Here is an 8,439-nt window from a genome sequence, read left to right as displayed (position 1 = left end):
GCAATTTTGAGAAGTAATAAAACATATTCTCTATCACTGGATGTTGCAGATGCTCAAGTGTAACCAGAGACGAGAGATCAGATATACGCCATTATCTCCTCTTTCATTCATCTCACTCTGTACTCCGGTTGTTGCTTACACAGTTAATTCAAATCTCTGAGTCTGCCTGCTACTGAAAAAGGCTCTGTCTGCAGGAGATACATCCCCCTTTGGACCCCCTTAGTGGCAATTCAACCACTTTTTCAATTTTCTATGCCAGTAAAGTGTTCTTATTTACTAGCTGAATGAACTAAGAGACAGCATGTGTCATTTGCAACTGTCACATTTGCATTTCTATGAAGCATTCTCTCTCCAAGTGCATAGTTCTGAGGGTCTATACACACTTTAAAGCTCACCCTCCGCTCAGATGTTTGACCTTCACTGTGTAGAATCCTGTATGTGCAGAGTTTTACGCTAGAAGGCTTTCTCTGCGGAAAGAGTTGTCTGTGCTCATCTTAAATTTGAGTTTAAAAGAAGATTTCTGGGACAAGTGTGGAGCCAATCATGGGTTCTCAGAGTATGTGCACTATGTCTACATACTCTGAGAATGAACCTTCCATTGACCTGGGAGACATCTTGTGTCCAGCACTTGCATATTCATAGATTTTGGATTTTATTATTTAATTTTAAAGTCAAGGAAGCTTACTTTTGCAATCAGCTTGTCACTGTGAGTGATGCGATCATGACACAGCTTTAAAAAAAAAAAAACAAAAAAAAAAAAACGTTGTTGCTTATTTAAAAATGAATAGTTAATATCATAGCGAAATATTACAATTTAAAGCTACATTTTGGGGGGATTTAAGAGTTTTTAACGAGTTATTGGGACAATGATTCCAATTTATGGAGCAATTCTACCTATTTTGGATTAATGTACCACTGAAATCTGAATCACACACAGGATTGTAATGGTTGGAAGAAAAAAAAAAAGCACAGTAATTACTTGTTGACCCAGCAAGACAGCAGGGTCAATGAAATGAATGAGGCTTTTGTTGGTGTGCAACACAATTGTTGTTTTACGATTGGTGTAAAAAAAAGAGTTAGGTTAAGACTCTCCAAAAGTGTACATGTTCACAGACAGACAGAGTCATGACAGCTGTGTCAACATCTGTGTTCAAATCAGTAAATGCATGTAATGTATCAATAGCAAAATGTACTTAAACTATCAAAAGCAAAAGTACTCATCATGCAGCAGAAGGGCTCATCCGTGTTTTATACTATTGTGCATCATATTTTTGGATTATTATTATTATTACTTTATATTATTTTATAAAGTCTAATCTAAAACAGTGCCACATATTCTATAAACTGATAAACAGAGGTTTTACATGAAAAACCAAAGAAATTATAACTATAGCTGTAAGATATTTGTGGTAAAAATTACAATATTTCCCTCTGAAATGTAGTATCTTAGATTATTTGCATTAATGTACTTAGTTACAGTCCACCACTGCTTTCTCACTAAAGGTAAAAATGAGCAGTTATTTGATAGAAAACACACTGTACGCTCTAAATGTGGAGAAGAGCATAGAACCTAAAGAAAAATTACATCCACTTCAAGACTGAAGGATCTTCATTGTAAAGCCCATTAAGGTATTGACAGCCCTTTCTGTTCTCTCAGTGCTGTTAACCACAGGACGCAGGTCAATAGCATAAGCTGCAGCATCCAAAATGGAAAATGCATGTACACTTAAATTACACTGTCATAAATAATAGTCTTACTGATATACAATCAATTCCAAAAAAGTTGAAAGTGGTTGATAATAAGAGCGTACTCCATCCTCGTTGATGTGCTAATATCTTAATGTGGGGATTTGACAACATGTACTCATTGTTCACTGTGGCTACTTGGCACTAATCCACTCTTCACCATAGAGAGAGGAGAGGGAAAAAGCCAGATAAATATAAAGGAGGGGGTGGATCAATGGAGGCGAGAAAGGCATGTTATGAATTGTGGAGCAGATTTATAATACGATTTTTAATAGCATCACAAAAAGAAAGATTGTCTTTCCTGAAACGCTCGTTCAGAAAGAGGGCTGCGGCAGCATTAGTCACCAGCAATGTGTCTCTGTCTGGCTGCTTAGTCAAACCATAAAAACTGATGATGGAAAGCTCCTGACTTCAAAACTCACTTTCAAATGCTTTGCTTGGTGATCAGATTAATCATTTTCAAGAACCTTACAGTCAGCCTCTCCTGGACAAAGTTAAATTGCTCCAGAAAAAAAAAAAAAACTCAAGTGACAACTTCAGGGACATAGACAAAGACCTAATCTTCATTCCTTACTGTTACTTGTGGGGCTTTGTTTTGTTGTGCCACTCCCAAAACAACACAACCACCCCTTTCTGGCCTTGGGAGAAGTGGGGCAAGTGCAAATCCATGAAATATGTAAGGAGTAAAGTCTTAAGCCTGTCTGCCATTTCCAGCTGCCATGGGACCTGGAAGATTGGGGTTAGGAGGAGAAAAGGGGTGGGAGGGTATGAACAAATACTCTACTCCATCAACCCTTACTGCTGACCCAGATTCTCAGATCAGTGTGTTTGAATGTAAGAACTTTTATTTCCCCATTTAATCCAAGAGTCTTTGTCAATATGTGCATACTGTTATGTGTGCCAAGTTTGGATTTCTTTATATTCTTATTAAATGTTATGATCATGTTCCTCATTTCTCATTATTTTCTTACGTTTTCTTATTATTGCAGAACCTTTTGGCAATCCTCCTCACCTGTCACGTTTAAAAAGCTTGGAGATGTCTTTATACTGAGATCATTTTTGCTTTGACTCACGGTGACTTGAAGCAAACAGCAGCTGACACTTGAAAGCTCTTAATAATCAAAAGTCTTTCATCCCTGAAGAATCCCCAAGAGCCCACAGAGCAGAAAGCGTTTTTCTTCACTGGACAACAATAATAACTGAATCACTGAATGATTAATAATTTAAAAAAAAAAAAAAAAAAAAAGAGCAAGAAGGTGGGGCTGTTCATTTACTGCCTCAGACAGCCTAGGAAATTCAGCCTCTCTGGGGATCCTCAACACTTTCCACTCAGATGCTGTGAAAGACATCCCAATAGGAGGCTATATGAACTGGTCTAGAATCTGCTCTACTCAGAACTGTACCTGCAGACAGTGGTGCTTCATCAGATATCCTCCCCCCACTTCTGCAGGATTTAATGTATATACCAAGTTGCAGAACCAGAGCTCAGTCCATCAGGATGGTGAACCTCTGTATATCCTCTGCTTTGTCAGGCGTTAAGGTCATGGTGTTAACAGTAAACATAATCCAGGTGGTATCACATTTTTTAAAAACATGTTCACTGTTGTAAATAGTAAAAGTAAAAATAATTTCCAGGAGACAGGGTGGAGCATCTTGTCCTCAGCGAATCTTTTGCACCTTTGCACTGTTCTTCATTGGTACAAAATATTATTTTAGAGTGTGCCAGTGGCATATGTACATTTTGTATTCTTATATATTTAAAAAAAACCCATTTTATACACACTTTAGTATTTTACTACTTAGACTACACCAGCCTTTTGGCACAGCCTCAAAACTATGCCATCCTACTTTTCACTATGCATATTGTTTAAGAATGAGACATATGAATCTGAATCTTTAGCGTTGTTCTCCAATCTTAAAGCATCACTTGATCATGAATGTTTCAATTGCAGTATAAATTATTCATTTTTCAACAAATGAGTCAGCGGGGTGAAATAATTCTGCTTCTTTTTTACCGCTATCTTGTACCAAGAGGCAGATCTCTGCACTAAAATTGAGAAAAGGCCACTCACGTGGTTGGTGGGTGATTGCCACCCACCATGTGTATAACCACAGAAAGAAGAGAGAGGAGGGAGTAAAGACAAGAAAGAGAGTAGATTGAAAAGGAAAGGAAACAAAAGTAGGAGGAGACAAAAGATACAGAAATAAAAAGGGGGAAATCCCAAAGAGTAGGAGAGAAAACTCTGCGTTAATTTTTCATGTGCATTAGACTGTCTTTCAAGGTTTGCTGTCTCACCAGAGAGGCACTGCAGACAAAGCACTAATTTTATTTTCAACTTTCAGTGTATTTTTGACACCTCATGAGTAAAACTACAGCTAAATAATAAATTAAACAGAAAGTCTGTGGAAAAAAATGTTTTATCAGAATGAGTGGTTGGAATAAACTGTAAATTCAGTGCTGCAAAACAAGAATTTGTTCTTGAAAGTTCTTGAATCATTAACTACTAGCTTATCCAGAACTATTATTTTATTGTTCATGAGGCAGCAACATTCTTGTAATTACTTACAGTAGTCTACAAGTGTCCTAAATTTTTTATGAATGTACAACAGCACAGAACGAGAATCAACTTTATCGACTTTATTGAGTGTGGTGATATACACAAGTGCTTGTAAACAGCATTGAGAAAAAAGTGCATAGAAAGAATGTACAGCTATAAAAGGATGATGATGCTTAACACAGATAAGAACTCAAAGCTACAATTTAGAGGCAGGTTAATGGACTACACATGCAGTGCAAGATGGATCCACTCAGTTTCTAATAGTCAAGCTCCGACCTGGATAATCTGACTCAGGTCGGGCCCAGAAAGATATTTTTGAGAACATTGCTAAATAGGCTTAATGGCAGAAACCTGATTCTCAGGGCTGCATATAGGTGAATGTGCAGGGAGATCATTCAGGCTGCATTCACAGACACAGTGCGCTCTGCCAGGATCTGCTCCTTGGATCACCAGCACTGTGGAAGCTTAATTTATAGTTTTTGTGTCCACGTGGCTGCGAGGGTCTGCGTGATGTAAACTTTGTCATCTGTTCATGCCTGCAAAGGCCCAGGCTGACCGTCTGCTTGTGGCCTATAAATTTATGACCAGACATCCAAAGTGGTCTGTGTAGTCTGGAGTTTCCACGCAAAACTTTTCTAATTTTGAGCGTCATTCATGAGTGTCTGCTGCTTTAGAGACTGTTGTCTGCAATTCAATCCAAATTCAGTTATTGTGAATTTATGTCCTCAGCCTTCAGAAACTCCTGCAGGTTAAACTGTGCTAACAAAACACTTTTAGGGTTGACCAACTCAATATAAACAGACTTAACAACACTTGATAGTCTAACAAAAATTAAGGCTATAAACAACCCATAATTACAATACTCTGTGAAAGACTGTAGTTTGTCATGTACATGTACATGTACATGTACAAGAACATCTGATGTAATAGACGAAAATGTAATTGTCTTGTCCTCCAACATTTTCAAACCTAATTTTCAGAAAAATTGTCCATACAGTATTGTTTTCTCCAGAGCATGAGAACTCTCAGCATAATGTTCTCTGTTCATTTGGCAACAGCAGTAGGGAAAACCGTGTAAATGGGTTCAATGGTCGTACACACCATCTCCTCCGACGTCTTTTCTCTTTTCTGCGTTGCAGTAATTTCAGTAAAAATAACTGTTGGTCAAGATTTATTAGCTCCACCTCCAACATGACCGAACATTTCAGTCATTTGTTTGTCTTTGTTCAAAGTACATGAAGAAACTCAGCACAGATGCACCAGCGCTCGAGTATAAATGTTCAGAATCGATCTGATGCAGAAACAAACTAGCCTTAAGGGCAAGTCATTGGTGTAGATACTCCTCATGACCAGCTGTGTCTTATGAGCACATTAAATCAACAGAGGTGAGTGGAAACTTTCCTCAGAACTTACAGTAAGTGTTCACAAATTGTAGTGGATGCACCAATTGTTAATCAGTCAGTTTTTTCCGCTTTTATTTTAATATGAATTTTTTTGGGAGGGGTGTGTGGAGAGCTACATACACCTTGGGCCTGTCTCGGTGCCCCCACTTTGCGCACTCCTGCCGTTCACCGTGGCTGCATCCGCCCTTCAGTCTCCTCCTCCCGCTCAGCTCCGCCCTCAAGGAGTGACTTGGTGTTGGACAGAGAGAGAGAGACGGACTCTGCAGACACACACACACACAGACGCAAACACAAACACATGCACACACACGCAGAGTCACACACTAAGCGTATCTTTCCAGCCCTGCTGTGTCTTTACTAACGGGACAAGTTTAAACCTCCGGAATATCGCTGTCGGCTCTCCGCGTTTCTGTCGCCTCCATGTGATCTTCTCGACCCCGGAGTGAGGTGAGTGCAGAAACGAAGACATGCTGACAGTTTTCTTTTTGGAAGGGGGTTGGGGAAGACGGGGGGGGGGGGGGGGGGAAATTTAGCTGTGGACTGGTTGTAACTAAACGAGAGGATATTTTTTTTTCTCAGAAGAGGAAGAAAGCGGCAGCAGGCAGGGCAAGAGAGAGGAGAGAGGCATGTCCGACCCTTGTTGGAGCAGTTTTAGCTAGCCCCACTTTACCGCCTTCCCGGGGTCCTCACCGACCGCCTCCGTAACCTGCAATCAAACCGGCGAAAACCGTCGTTTCCGCCGCTGGCGCCTGTGAGTTCGGCTACACGGTTTGAGATTAGCAGAGCGCCTTCAACATCCTCCCCTCCCCGGGATGTTGTCATTACACCAGTGTAAATGCTACACATGTCTTTTTTTTTTTTTTTTTCTGCAAACAGCGTTTCTGCAGCAGCTACTTCGGCTGCTGGGACACTTGGACACAGTTTGAAATGGTCGGAGGCTGCAGAGATTTCTTTAGTTTTTTACTTTATAAGTCGCTGCGCAGGGGCGAGGAGAGCCCACCACGGTTTTGTAAACCGAGGCTTTTTAAAGAGGAGCAGTGTCTTTTCTCTTAAACTTTTGAATGGAAAATGTGCGCACAACTCGATTTTTTCCGCTTTTCTATGCGTAACATGTTTGATACTTTTAATGTTACTCCCCCATTTCAATTCTGCGACACAAGAATGCGTCTTTGTCTAGCTTTTTATTATCAAAAAAGCAGTTGATTGATTATTCGACTGTTTGATTTAGTAGATCAATCAAATAATTAACCAACAGATGACTTATTCGATTAGTCTAATCTGTTATTTGGTATCAGAAAATGGTGAATGCAAGCATATCATGAAGTCCCACAGGCCAAAATCTTCAACTGGCTTCAACTCAAACATATTCAGTTTTACATGATATAAAACACTAAGTGGTCACACATAAAAGACTGGAACCACAAAATGTTTGACTTTTTTGATTGACAAATGCCTCAAATTGATTATTAAAACGATTGTTGAGTAACTGTCATGCGACTAATTGACTAACGGTCCAAACTCCTAAACTATTGAGATTACAATGACTTAAACCAACATTTGAAAAAAGCTGGAACCGTCAATATGCTTGAAGAGCGGCAACTTATAATTCATTTCATAATCAGTAAATCTTGTGATCATTCACTCAGTTGACTGATAAATCATTGTTGCCTTAAAATGCCAGTAAACTGGGAAGACGTCTTACATTTTGGGTTAATCCACTAACTGAGTAATCAGCTAGTCGTTGTGCTTCGACACTGAGTGGTGACTTTATCTTTTATTTAATCTCTCACACAGTAGGTGGGCTGCTTTTCTTTAGATCAATAGTTAAATTGTTTAGTCTATAAAATATCCATCACAATTTCCCAGAGCCCAAGGTGAAGTTTACGTCCAACCGACAGTTTACAACCCAAAGAGATGCAACCTACAAACATATAAAACAGAGACAAGCCGGAAATCCTCATAATCTTGAAGCAATGACCGTAACTATTGCTAGTTACATTACTTAAAGTACCACTTGTAACAGTCCTGTAAGACAGGCTAGACCGCATTAAAAGTAAATGAGGTCCTTAGTGGCATGATGGCAACAGAATTGTACCATTTACTCGGTCACTGCCGCTGCCCCCATGCACTGTCTCATGTTCACACAGCAACACATTATCTGCTGTGTTCATGTCACTTTGTGCCAGATGCACACTTTGTTAAGGTAGGTGGTATCCCTGCCTGGCAGCGTTTGGCCTTTAAATGTTTGATGCGTGGAGACGTCCTGAGAGCTCTCTCCTGCTGTTCCTCTCAGCATCTGCACTGCCAATCTGCTCATGTAAGAAATGAGCAGTTAGAGGGAGATGGTGCAGTCTGCCTTCATGCAAACACACGACACAGTGCGTACACACCTATACGTGTAAGAACATATGAGTGATGAAGCGTATCTGTGAGTGCATTCATACGAGTAACTGAAAATGGACGGGCAGGCCTGCATCGCACATAGAGGCAATTTCTGCTGTTCGCCTTGTGTTGTATGCAGAAGGTTCAGGGCTGAACATGAATGCAATGTGCAGTTTTGTTTCTGTTTAGATATGTAATGTTCACAAGTGGCCCTCCTAATGCAAAGAAGACATGTAAAGGCAAAAAAAAAAGGCCCACTCGCTGTAAGACAGGGTGCAGAGGCAAAGTGCAACGTAGGTTTATGCCACTAGCGTGTGGTAGGTAGCAGGAAAGCCCCGGGAAATCTCAAA

The 8,439-nt window shown here is 40.0% G+C and overlaps 1 protein-coding gene across 2 annotated transcripts in view; it reads left to right on the top strand.

Annotated features, from left to right (window-relative positions):
• The first annotated feature begins 5,986 nt into the window (after positions 1 to 5,986).
• The window catches only part of ppp1r16b (protein phosphatase 1, regulatory subunit 16B), a 108,380-nt gene continuing 105,927 nt past the window's right edge, over positions 5,987 to 8,439 (top strand). For both annotated transcript variants that reach the window (XM_041033000.1, XM_041033002.1), the window contains exon 1: positions 5,987 to 6,154. The gene's annotated coding sequence lies outside the window, so the exon portion shown is untranslated. The remainder of the gene's footprint in view (positions 6,155 to 8,439) is intronic.

This window comes from Toxotes jaculatrix, chromosome 3 (assembly GCF_017976425.1).
Source record: "Toxotes jaculatrix isolate fToxJac2 chromosome 3, fToxJac2.pri, whole genome shotgun sequence".
Lineage (NCBI taxonomy): Eukaryota > Metazoa > Chordata > Actinopteri > Toxotidae > Toxotes > Toxotes jaculatrix.
Note: the sequence above shows the minus strand (reverse complement) of the source record. Positions and strands in the feature narration are given on the sequence as shown.